Source organism: Papaver somniferum, chromosome 7, assembly GCF_003573695.1.
Source record: "Papaver somniferum cultivar HN1 chromosome 7, ASM357369v1, whole genome shotgun sequence".
NCBI classification, from domain to species: Eukaryota; Viridiplantae; Streptophyta; class Magnoliopsida; order Ranunculales; family Papaveraceae; genus Papaver; species Papaver somniferum.
Window position 1 is genome coordinate 102,428,381 of NC_039364.1, and position 13,076 is coordinate 102,441,456.

Consider the following 13,076-nt stretch of genomic DNA (forward strand, 5'->3'; position numbering starts at 1 on the left):
GTTTTGTAACTAAAATTGACAAAGGGGGAGATTGTTAGAGCATAGATCGTTTGAACCCACCAAGTGTTGGTATGTCAAGTTTCGTTGTCATATTTTAGTGAATCAAAACTCATTTTAATAGTCGCTTGGTTATGTACTAGAGTCAACTTCGTATAGATTAGCTTGAAACTATTAGGATATGAGACATTACAGGTATTGCGAAGACTTGAAGAAGTGAAGAAGTAAGAAGCTACAACGACAACATCATCCTTCCACTTGAGGTTAGTGATATTTTACTTGAACTATTTCATTCCCTAAAGTATCTTTCAAGTTGTTCATATTGAAAACGAAACTACGAAGCATGAACACTCTAGATAGACATAGTATTAAGGGATACAATATGAAGTTTATTGCTTAACCATTAAAATTTGTAGATAAGACATCGACATAATCGTTTAAATGCTATTGTGATTATGTATGGGTATAAGGGGAGGATTTCATCCTAGGAAACAATGTTTTACATGTGTTTTAAGGAAGTAAGTTCATAAACTTGTTTATGAATCGAAAAGGAAATCGCCAGGAGTTATTGGGATTGTTATTCATTACATAGCTTGTGAACATCCAATATGTGTGATTTAGTATAACCGCTCACGACTTGTTTGTGTTCTTGGTAAAACTATTCACAAAGGCCTGACTTATGTATTGATTAGACTTTTATTAGTGAAACCGATCTTAAGTAATCACATGAGATGGTATGATCGAGTTTGTGATTTGTTTGACCGAATCTGGGTGAAGGGGAACCGATCCTATGAAAAGGTGCAACATATCACAAAGTGGAATCGATCCTTGTATGAGGTGCAACAAGTTTGTAGCAGAAAGGGGAACCGATCCTATGGACATGTGCAACACGTTTTTAGGAAAAGAGGAACCGATCCTATGGAAATGTGCAACACATATGAGTTAGATACCATATATATGTGGGGAACCGATCCTAGTACCTAGTCAACCGAATTTTAGAAATCTAGTGTGACTATGCACAATGCTCACATGGAGGCAGAACCGAAACTTGTTTTGGTAGAACCGTTAAACCCATGATTTATGATTGAATGTTCTTGATCAATCACATAGTTCTTGAAAGTCATATGAACCAATTTTAAACTTGTTTGCAAGTGTGGCAAATCAGGTTGTAAGTATGAAAGAGGACTTACAAAGTAAGGATGTCGACACACTTTGAACACTGGCAGTAATGTTTATCTTTTATTGTTCAAAGTTATTCCTTAATACCTAATGGAAGAAAATCCCAGGATCGAAATTTAAATAAGTTAAGAATCTTTTATTTAAGGTTGTTAATTTTATTTTAGGAAAATGAGAATTAGTAATGTGCATTTACTAGTTGAGATTTTCCAAAGAGATTTTCGGTCATTATTTTGGACAGAGAATTTCCAGGAATTATGGAAACCGAATTTGGAATATATTGAATATCTTTGAGAATATTTTCGGTTTTGGAAATTCCTTGGTGTCCAAACTTCCTTGTCTATAAATACTTGAAGTTTGCATTTCCAGCAAACTAATCCTTTGTGACAGCAAACTTCCTCGGTTGTGTTGTTACTGGTGTAGCCGCGTATTTGGAGAGGAGAGTAACCTAATTAGGCGAAATCTCTTACGGCCGCTCAGTTTAAAGTCTTCTTTGGGATTGAGAATCTCTACGAGTACCGTTGGTGGGAAACTAGATAATTTCGGTTTATCTTGTGTTTTCGATTGATTTGATTGGCTAACGGTGGTTGAACTTGGATTGCACCTAGTTTTGTTTATGCTTGAGTATCTTCTCTTCTGATATAAGATTCACTCAAACTAGATCGAAGTTTCGACATGGATCTTTAGACTGTTGTTAGTTCTAAAGACGATCTTGTGATAATCCATTGTTAGCAGACTCCATTCTATGAGTGATTGATCACAAGAGATTCAAGTTGTTGTGTGCAGGTGTTTATTGAAGATCTAAGAACATTTGAAGACAAAAAAGATATTGAAGATTTCTGATTTAGGGTTCATAATCTTTGGTGTGCACAATACTTGGTTCGGTATAAGAGGATCCAACTATAATAGTTTATCCTTGTGGTAGATTGGGTGATTAGTTTTATAGATTGGAATCAATATAATTCTTTGTGATTAAAAGTATTGATTGCAAAATCTTAACAATTACTTCGGTAGTTGAGAATAAGATAGATCTAAGAACCTGACGAAGGAGTTTATTTGAGATAAACAGAAGATCCTTTGTCGAACTCACATCACTTGGTTGAAGAGAGTTGATACCAAACAGATTTGTTGTTCCTTTATTGTTTGGAATATGAACCAAAGAAATTGTTCCAAGTACATGACTTATTCATAAGTTGAAGGCGTGGGAATACAGACGGAACTAGGTGAACTATAGGTTTAGTTGCTTGGTATCAACTATATGAAGTTGGTTTAATTTTGTGTAGCGGCTTAATCCCGAGAGTATTCAATTCTGGACAAGGTCCCGGGGTTTTTCTGCATTTGCGGTTTCCTCGTTAACAAAATCTTGCCGTGTCATTTACTTTATATTTCCGCATTATAATTGTTTTATTAAAATTAAAGTAAATTACACAAACGTTAATTCCTATTTACTTGATAAGCAATCATATTGTGTTTGGTTAAGTCCGAACCTTTTTATCAAGTAAACATACTTCGTTGTTGTATTGTTTCGATCTCGTATCCATAGACGATCACATGAAGTGCGAACCGGTTAGTTGCATTATCTCGACTCAGTCCATAGACAATCACTTTCGGAGAAAGGACTTATAGGGAGGAAAAGTTTTAGCTTGAGGTATATTTGGGTACCCTCGCCTTTTCATCTTAGAATTATATCCCCTTAACATGTGAACCAAAGTCCGATTGACCACTTATGTTTGTCCGTCTGTTTGTAGATGAAAAGCCGTACTCTTCTTCAACCTAGTGTCCATCATCTTCCATAAAGAATCCTAAAAGTGACTAAGGAATCAACTATCCCTATCAGAAATAATCAAAGCAGGTAAACCAAAATGCTTCAGCACATGCTCAAAGAAGAGCTTTGTTGCACCGGCTCCCGTTACTGTCTTTTTACATGGAATTAATGCAATCATCTTGCTGAATCGATCGACCACAACGAACAAGTAATAATAACCAAACTTGGTCTTCGGTAATCCACCAAGAAAATCCGTAGAAATACTCTCCCAAGGCCTTGATGGTACTGGTAATGGTATATATAACCCACGTTTTCTGTTGGAAGGTTTAGATGTGCTACACAATTTACACCCTCTAGCCAACTTAGCCACATCATCTTGCATATTTGGCCAAAAAACATATCGACGAAGGTTAAGAAGAGTTTTATTCATCCCAAAGTGTCCAGCAACTCGGGATGTATGTGTCTCTCTCAACCATTGTAAACGATCTCCGTCTTCTGGTATGCAAAGTAATTGACCCTTATATAATAATCCATCCTGAAGTTCAAACTCACCTTTCAAACCACTCTTTACACCTTCTAACACCTTCTTGAAGTCTTTGCTAGATGCGTATGACTCTGCATACTCTTGAGGAACAATCAACTGAATTCTCATGGCCACCATTAATGCTCGGATTGATGGTCGAGACAACATATCTGCCAACTTGTTTGTTACTCCCTTTTTGTACTTAATGAGAACGTTGAAACTCATCGAATAAGACATCCACTTCATGTGTCGGGCTTGTTGTAGTTTCGTCTGAGCGTGTAGATACTCCAATGGTTTGTGATCTGAATGTACCACTACGTATTTACCTAAGAGATACACTCGCCAATGCTTGATACATTGATATAAAGAATAAAATTCTTTGTCATAAGGTGCGTATTTCTTAATAGCACCTGAGAACAATTCTGAATGGTACTCCACTGGTTTACTATCCTCTAACAACACTCCTCCCAATGCATAGCTAGAAGCGTCGCTCTCAACTTCAAAAGTACGTTGTGAGTTAGGAAATGCCAACACCAGTGCTCCTGAAATCTTCCTTTCTAGTAACTGAAAAGCGTCTTCATGGGTTTGCTGCAATTCAAACTTTGCCTTAGCTCCCGTCAAACCATGTGTGGTCCTGCAATATTCAAAAAATGTCGGATAAACTTACACAAATAGGTGCAAGCCCCTAAGAAACTCCTGATTTCAGTTATAGTACTAGGTCTAGGCCACTTAGTGATCACTTCGGCCTTCCTTGGATCAATCTTCCGTTGTCCACCACCAACAATGAATCTGAGATACACCAACTCCTCCTTCCAAAACTCACACTTTTTTACGTTCAACTTCAGCTGGCCTTCATGTAACACTTTAAACACCTTCTCAACGTGAACGTGATGCTCTTCCCAAGTTCTGCTGTATATTATGATATCATCCAAGTAAACAATCACAAAATCCTCTATAAAAAGTCGTAACAAATCATTCATCAAACACATAAACATCGCTGGAGCATTACACAAACCAAAAGGCATCACCAACCATTCGAACAAGCCTTGTTTGGTCTTGAAAGCAGTTTTCCATGTATAATCTTCTCGAACTCTCATCTGGTGATATCCGAATTTGAAATCTAACTTTGTAAAGACTCGAGCTTTTTCCAACTGATCCATCATGTCTTCTATCCTAGGTAAAGGATAACGATGCTTGATTGTGATCTTGTTCAATGCTCTATAATCAAAATACATGCGCCATCCTCCATCTTTCTTTGGTACCAAAAACACCGCTGATCCACAAGGTGAAGACCTACATTAGGAAGAGACCTACATTAGGAAGAGAACTCTCTCCGGTCAACATAATTTCTAGAAGTTCTTGGACTTGTTTCTTTCCTCTACGGTCGTGCGATAAAGACCTACATTAGGAAGAGAACTCTCTCCGATCAACATAATTTCATGCTCCACACTCCTCTTTAGCGGTAACCCCATGACATCAGAAAATATATCCTTGTACTTCAACTTCAACCTTTCTAAGTCATCTTCTTGTTGTGCAGTCAAGGCTGCCAAACGAACTCTACTCGGCATCTCCTCAAGAGCACAGATCACAAGGAGAATGAACTTTGTGCTAGCATTTACCAACCGCTTAGCCTGAGTCGCTGTGATCAAGCTTGCTCCCTCAAGAGGAGAATCAATAGCCCGAATCACAAAACTTTCTCCATCTTTGGTAAAGGTGTACTTTTGTTCCCTCCTGTGTAGAGTTGCATCTCTATCCTGAAAAAGCGGGGGTCTAACAACACCACACAATATTTCGTTTGGCAATCTGAATAGACAAACTCCAATATACTTTCTAGAGAATCAACTAGACATTCAGACTCAATCTAGAGTAAAGTATATCAAAGAGTTTAATATCTCTATTTCAACACAATCAAAGTTAAACAGAAACAAGTCCGTAAACCTGATTTTAGTGTGAAGCTCTTGAAACAAAGTATTTTGTTTTAATCACAACCTATTCAATATCCACCGTGTATAAACCTCTTTAAGCAACAACCACTAAAGGAATATTTCAACACAGTGTCCACTTGAAATAAGGTTAGTCCAGACTGGTCTAACAATGTGAAAATAACAAAATCAATTGTTCAAGATCAATCAAGTCTTATCCAACAAACAATGTCGGATTTAACAACTATGATTGATTAACGTACAACCTGTATTATTTCAATTATATAAATAAAATATAATGCAGAAAAGAAATAACACAGACACCAGATTTTGTTAACGAGGAAACCGCAAATGCAGAAAAACTCCGGGACCTAATCCAGAATAAACACACACTGATAATAAGCTGTTACACCAAATTCCTACTACCTATTCGGACTAGATGTAATACCTTCTTCAGCAGTTGTAGAAATCCTAGCAGAATACTGATTCTCTTTAGGAACTCTTCACACAAATCTTCTAGAAAAACCCAAAGTTCTCTTTAGAAGATACACCACAACGATCGATACGATTTGATATTTTGTTTGCACAAAACACCAATTTTATTTCCCTTTAGATGTGAATCAAGGTTTTGGAAATCTTGTGTTTATTTTGATAAAAACAATTACTAGGTAAAAGTAATATCAAAACAAACTTGTAGATTAGGATTTTAACTTACAATTAGTATGCGTACACACAAGGAGTCCGTGAACCTGATTTCCGTAAGTAAACTTGGGTGATTCCAAAGATCAATTTCCAAGTTAAGAAAACCCTAATAAATCTACCACAAGAACAACTAGAATAAATCTAGAGATATCTTGTTTAAAACTTCTCAAGGATTTTTACGAGATGCCTCAAAAGAAGTTTTTCTTTCTAGTCTCCGATTTCGACTAACAAGTGTTGGTATACGATCGGAAACTAAAATCTATTAAAACCTAGAGTTTATGATCAACAACTCTTGGATGGTTTTATATCAGAAGAGAAAACCTTAGAATAGACAAGAGGTGAAAAACCTAGATTACAAGTTGTATGATCAATCACGAAGATTAAATCCAACTTGGCTTTGTGATCCCTAATACAAAGACTTTTATCCTACTCTCGTTCACGAAAAACGGAAGACGTGGAAAACAACTTGCAGATCTTACGCCAATTTTCCAAAGGGATGAAAACATGTAAACTCGCGAACTCATTATTTATAATGAACAATAGCTTGGAAGCTAAGCAAAGTTATTTTCCTTTTACAAGACTCTCCTAAATATGGGAGTCTTACCTAAGTTAAAACTAGGGCTGCCAACGGGTACCCGATTACCCGGAACCGAACCGAACCCGATTGATTCAGGTCCGGTTTCGGATCCTAATTCTAGACCCATTAGTAGTTTTGGTACCGGCGGGTAGACCCGATAAAGAACCGTTTATTTTCGGGTCCTTAGTGGGTCAACCCGTCGGGTACCCGGGAACCGCGGGTACCCGACATATTTCTGCGCAAAACCTAAAAAGGATAAGTTAGTCATGATAATTCAGGAACAGGCATCTAACTCTCTTGAACTTTCCGTCTTTCCCTTTCTAGACTCAAATTAATTCTCTCTTTGAGAACCTAAATTAGGATGAATTACTATGATTTCATCCCTATCTTCTTCATTTTTCTAACTGAACATCACTTGGATCTAATGGGGTAAGATTTTCCATTTTTTACTTTGTAAGATCTTTTTGAGTTTAAGAAATCATTCGATCAATGGAGTTATTGTGCTTAATGATTAATTCCCAAGTTATTTTATTACGTTTTAATGAAGGTTGATTGTATATTTTTGCATCGAGTTTAATTTCCTTACAAAACTGATCAATCAACATTTTATTGTTGAATTTCTGTTCATGGTAACAGTTGAAAATTGGTATTCAATTTGATACATATGTAAAATGATTATGAAATAGGTGATGCTCCTAATATGTTTGATAAAGTGTTGATTACGAATTTCTTTTTTGAATGCTTTGAAGTTTGAATCAGTTGTCAAAATGGAAGTCAATTATATATTATGACAGTTCATCTATACTCATATTGGATCTTATTATAGTGGTTAATAGATTCAACTGTCAATAATTATCATTTGTATACAGGTGCAACAATTGAGCTATTTGAATCGTTTGTCCAATCTCTGCACGAGATGGGGAGATTATTTGAATCGTTTGTCCAATCTCTGCACGAGATGGGGAGATTTGGATACATATCGAAGAACCCTGTGATTCACTTGTTTCATCTACTGTCAAAAAAAATAAGCAGAACTTTTTGAGGGGGATAAGGAAAGTATGGGGAGGAGAGGTTGTGTTATATCTTTCCAGGAACTGCCGTACTTAGTCCTCATGTATTTTTGGGCGAAAGTTTTATGTGTTTTAAGTTGCTATTTTGTATGCGTTGCTAGTTTACAGAGCTCTGGGATTTTCGTCAATGTATTGATGTGTATTTTCATTATGTGGTAAAAGTGTAAAATTGAACATCAAATACCCGTTTGATACTCGGAATCGGCGGGTACTCGGTTATTTAATAGGGTCCGGTTCTGGGTCCATGAATTTAGGAACCGGAACCGAAACCGGAGGAAATAATAGGATCCGGTTTGGGGTAGTATACTACCCGGACCCGATAGGACCCGTTGGCACCCCTAGTTAAAATTCTTGCCAAAATAATTAAATAAATAACTTATTTAGCAAAAATTATATTTATGTGAATAAATCACATTTTAACTTAGGCAGGAATCACAAACACTTTAATATGGTAATCAAAAGTGTTTGGACCAATAGTTAACTTGCCTAGATAAGGAAACATCACCAACTTGACCAAAAATCCCTTTTAGTTATGTAGTGGGCCCAAGTTCGCGGACCACTCCAAAGCTCATGGAATGTTTCCTACTAATGAACTTAAATCACTCATAACTTTGTCGTTATAACTCGGAATTGAGTGATTCTTGGCTCATTGGATTCACAAGCTCATTCACTATAACATGAGATCCTTTATAGGGATAAAGGTTATTATCACCAAGGTCATGAATCAAATAACCTCAAGTATATATACATAAATGTACATTTACCGTCATCGGAATTGTTCCATGTAGTGAGCATATATCTTGATAGATTAGAAAGGTAGAATTGAAAAAGAATCCAAATGACATCAATCACATACCTTTGTTGATGAAGTACTTGTTGAAGTCTTCTTGTAGTCTTCAATCTTCATCCTTTAAGGATAGCTTCGATTCAACTTCTTAGACCTAATCTAGTCCGAAACTATCTTTAGTATGCTAAATCAAGAATGCATTTTGGAAACTAAAATTGAGAACTAAATTGACATACCAACGCTAGTGGGTTCAACCGAGCAGTGCTCTAACAATCTCCCCCTTTGTCAATTTTAGTGACAAAACCATTTTACATATGGCTTGTACTTGTTAAAAGTAAAAACTACAATCTTGATTTCCTTGGTTCTTCAACTCTTCATGTGTTCATCCTGTACTTGTTGAAGATCCATCATAGTATTATTACACAACATCAAAGTTTCATTGTATCACAACTTTGACAATAATACTACAGTGATATGTATCACTCCCCCTTAGTCAATACCCAATCTCGATTATGGAAACCACTCCCTCTTACACAATGATCCGAAAACCATATGTATTTGTAGTGTGAACTACATTATTTCTCCCCCTTTTTGTCAATAAAATTGGCAAAGGTACAAGAACGGGATCACAATGAAATTTCCACAAGAGACATTTCATAGAATAAAAGAAAATTACATACCAACTTAATTTAGATGCAATCATAAAGCCGAATCTAAATGCATTCATCAAGGAGTTTTAAGATACAAGATAACCCCTATAAAATTCCACAGCCGCACATCCCGCAAGATATTACCATTAAGCACAAGTTCAAAAGAACTCTCCCCCATTTGATGTCATTCCCGAAAGAACAACAAGAGCGACCTTACTCCAGAGAGAAGGATTTAAAATGGATCTTAGAAATCCTACAAGGAGATATGATTTAAGAACCAATCATTGAAAGTCTCTCATGAGATCATGTTACTAAAAAGTTTAGAACCATCTCATGGTAACAATACACAATATGTGATCATCTTTTCTAAGATACAAACTTGTATAAACAAGACTTGAAATACTTAGAAGGAAGAATCAACTTTTCCACAAGGATTTACACCAAGAATGGTTACCATAAGAGTATGAAAAAGTTTCTTTGACAATAAAAACCAACATCCGTGGCTTTGATAATTGCTTCTAACCTGTTAAACTTAAGAATTTCAATCACAAATCAAGTTAGGTAATTAAGACTCATACATGTGGTATCTAGCCATATGATCACTTCTATATAAACCATATACCACATGATCACTTCTATATAACCATATTCTTCTTCACCATAACTAGTTCAATTGAATCAAATGAACTAGTTAGAGAGTTGTTCAATTGATATGAGATCTTATGTAACTACACAAGACACAATTGAAACAAATATGATTCGATTCGATTGAATCGGCTCATGAACTTTATAGCCACGATTTGCATAAAGCATTCCTTAGTAATTTAATGTTTCTTGTTCAGAGCACATATTTAGATCATAACCTCTTAAGTTCACAAACAAGTTCGCGGACTTAAGTAAACCGGTTGAGTTTTCCAAACTCAGCAGAAATTCTCGGAAAGAGAACTTCCGCCAGTTCGCGGACTGGGTTCGCGGACTTAGCACACAAACGAGTTTTGGAATATCCAGCAGAATTTCTCGGTCGAGAACTTCCGACAGTGCGCGGACTGAGTTTGCGGACTGGGTTCGCGGACTTGGCAAGCCAATTCCACAATCCTTCCGATTTCTCTTGATCAACAAAGTTCGAAAACTTCGGTTCAAGGAATACATGGTTATGTAATCTAAACTCTCATTTCAATCATTGAGACATTCTTAGAGGACGCTATGTAGCCGTTATTCACAGACCGATTCACGTCAGAGCAATTCTCAAAGTAATTTGAAACTTTTCATGACTTTCGTCACTAGGTGAAGATAAACTTGATTGAAGCGAAAGCTTACCAACACACGTTTCGAGGAATATATATAAGCGAGTTAAACTCAGCTTGAAACAATAAATTGTTCCACATATTCAGAAATTTCCCAACTTAATATGTGCGCCCCAATTCTTTTGCAATCCTCACGGCATTCATTACGGCTTCTTGGCGAGGATGCACTTTCAACACAATCAGGTTGTGCTGAGGTGAGCAAAATCTTGCTCACTACAGGTATTCGAAACAGAATCATGCATGGAGTCTAGGAAATTAAAAACTTCCTTGAAACTTTCAATAAATGTTCCATACCTTTTTAAGATGTTATCCCTTGTCAAACTCTTGTCTGGGAGATCCTTCTTAATAGAACTCGTTGCTTTATTGGTCTTCTTTGGTACCATTTTTGAGTAGCTTTTGGAGCAACGTATTTCTTTTTCTCCCCAATATAATTGTGAAACTTATTTGGGGGAATACTGAAAGAACTGATATTATGAGACTCAGTTTTTCTCCAGTTTGGAACATCAGATCTTGTTATCCTAACAGAATCATATCTGGTTTTATCTCGTTTAAGAAATCTGCAATTCCTTTGCAAGTGACATGGTTTTCCACAATAAAAACAATGTTTTGTATAATGAAAAAGTTATTTTTAGTATTACCTGAGTGTGTATGTGCTTGCTTTGGAGCTTGGCAGGATTTCTTATTTTCGCGATCCGTAGTTGGTAGAGATACTTTACTTTTGTCAACCGTGGAAGGTTTTGGTTGAGAAGAATATTTAGCTTTGACAAATTTTACCTCTTTGCAAATACTAGGAGCGTCTATTCCTTCATAGCCCAATCCACGTGTATCGCGATGAATTCTACATGCTACCAATATCGAGGTTAATTTATCTGAGCTGCTATTTCTAGACAAACTCTCTTTTAAGCTCAAGTTTTCTTCTTCCAAACTTTTGACCTTCTCAAGTGCAATAACTAGATTATTCTTGGATTATTCACATCGAACTTTGAGATCTTCTCGTTCCGAATCAAATAACAAGTTCATCTCAATATTCTCCAAGTTATCTAGCTTTGCTTGAAGAGTAACTTCCCGATCTCGACCTTCGGCAATTTCTTCTTTAAGCTTTCGTATTTCGTTGAGATAATCTCTTGCACCAATAGAATCAAGTTGGTCTTGCAAGTATTTATTCCAACTACGAAGTCTTTCATATTTTACTTTCTCACTGAAAATGGTGCTTTCAGCCTCCGAGAGTTTCCGATGACTTTCTTTAAGAAGATTATTAGCTACTGGATCATCATAGAACACTTCTTCGTCAGAATCAGAATCAGTATCAGAAAGAATTTTTCCAGAAGCTAATGCAACCTCTCCTATGAGCTTTTGAGGATTATAATATTCAGGTCCATCATCAAGAGTAGGCAAGTCTGCTGCATATGCCGATTGTCTACGACTCCAGCTAGGACATACTGCAGACAAGTGCCCAAAACCTCGACAGTTATAGCATTGTACATCATCATTAGGAGATGTTGCACCTTTAGAAAAACTCTTTTTCCTGTCTCTCAAGAATTTTCTAAATTGTCGAGGAGTAACATCCTTAGTATCTGGCGAACCAGATTTATCTTTAGAGGATTCAGAATTGTTTGCAACTTTAAGAGAAATCACCTCTTTTCTAGCATGTTCATTATCAAAGATCTTTAACTTTCCAACAAGAGTATTTCTGGAGAGTGTAGAAAGATCGTTTGCTTCTTCAATGACATATTTCTTAGAATCGTATCTAGATGGTAACGACCTGAGAATTTTCATCACAATGTCCTTTTCAGGAATAGTCTTACCCAATGCAAAAGGTGCATTAACAATTTCAGACACTTTGTGATTAAACTCATCAAATGTTTCATCATCATACATGCGAAGGTTTTCCCAGTCAGAAGCTAGATTTTGAAGCCTTGCTTCTTTCTATGGGACATTCCCTTCGAATACGGTTTCTAAGATATCCCAAGCATCTTTAAACTTATTGCACGTAGTCACGTGGTGCTGAAGATCTGGGGTAATGGCATGGATGATAGCATTCAAACCGTCGGAGTTTTTCTTTGCAACAAGTATCTCGGAAGGACTGTATTCACCAATGTTCTTGGGAACGTTTACATCTCCAACTGCCACAACGGGAGCATCATAGCCATTAACTATATATACCCATGATTGAAAATCACGTGCTTGAAGAAAAGCTCGCATAGCAATTTTCCACCATAAGTAATTAGTGTCATCGAAGGCTGGTGGTACGTTTATAGAGATAGCACCTCTGTCTATAGAATCAGATTGCTACAAACATAGACTTATGAGGTCTTAGCGTGTTTGCCCGCTCTGATACCGATTGAAAAAGCGTAGGTCTAACAACACCACCCAATATTTCGTTTGGAAATCTGAATAGACAAGCTCCAATAAACTTTCTAGAGAATCAAGTAGACAGTCAGACTCAATCTAGAGTAAAGTATATAAAAGAGTTTAATATCTCTATTTCAACACAATCAAAGTTAAACAGAAACAAGTCCGTAAACCTGATTTTAGTGTGAAGCTCTTGAAACAAATTCTTTTGTTTTAATCACAACCTATTCAATATCCACCGTGTATAAACC

At 36.5% G+C, this 13,076-nt stretch overlaps 1 long non-coding RNA gene across 1 annotated transcript; it reads left to right on the forward strand.

Annotated features, from left to right (window-relative positions):
- Nucleotides 1-6,942: 6,942 nt before the first annotated feature.
- LOC113292858 lies at nucleotides 6,943-7,876 on the forward strand. Its single transcript, XR_003331909.1, has 2 exons — nucleotides 6,943-7,091; nucleotides 7,532-7,876. It is a non-coding gene; the product is annotated as an uncharacterized LOC113292858 (long non-coding RNA).
- Nucleotides 7,877-13,076: the final 5,200 nt, after the last annotated feature.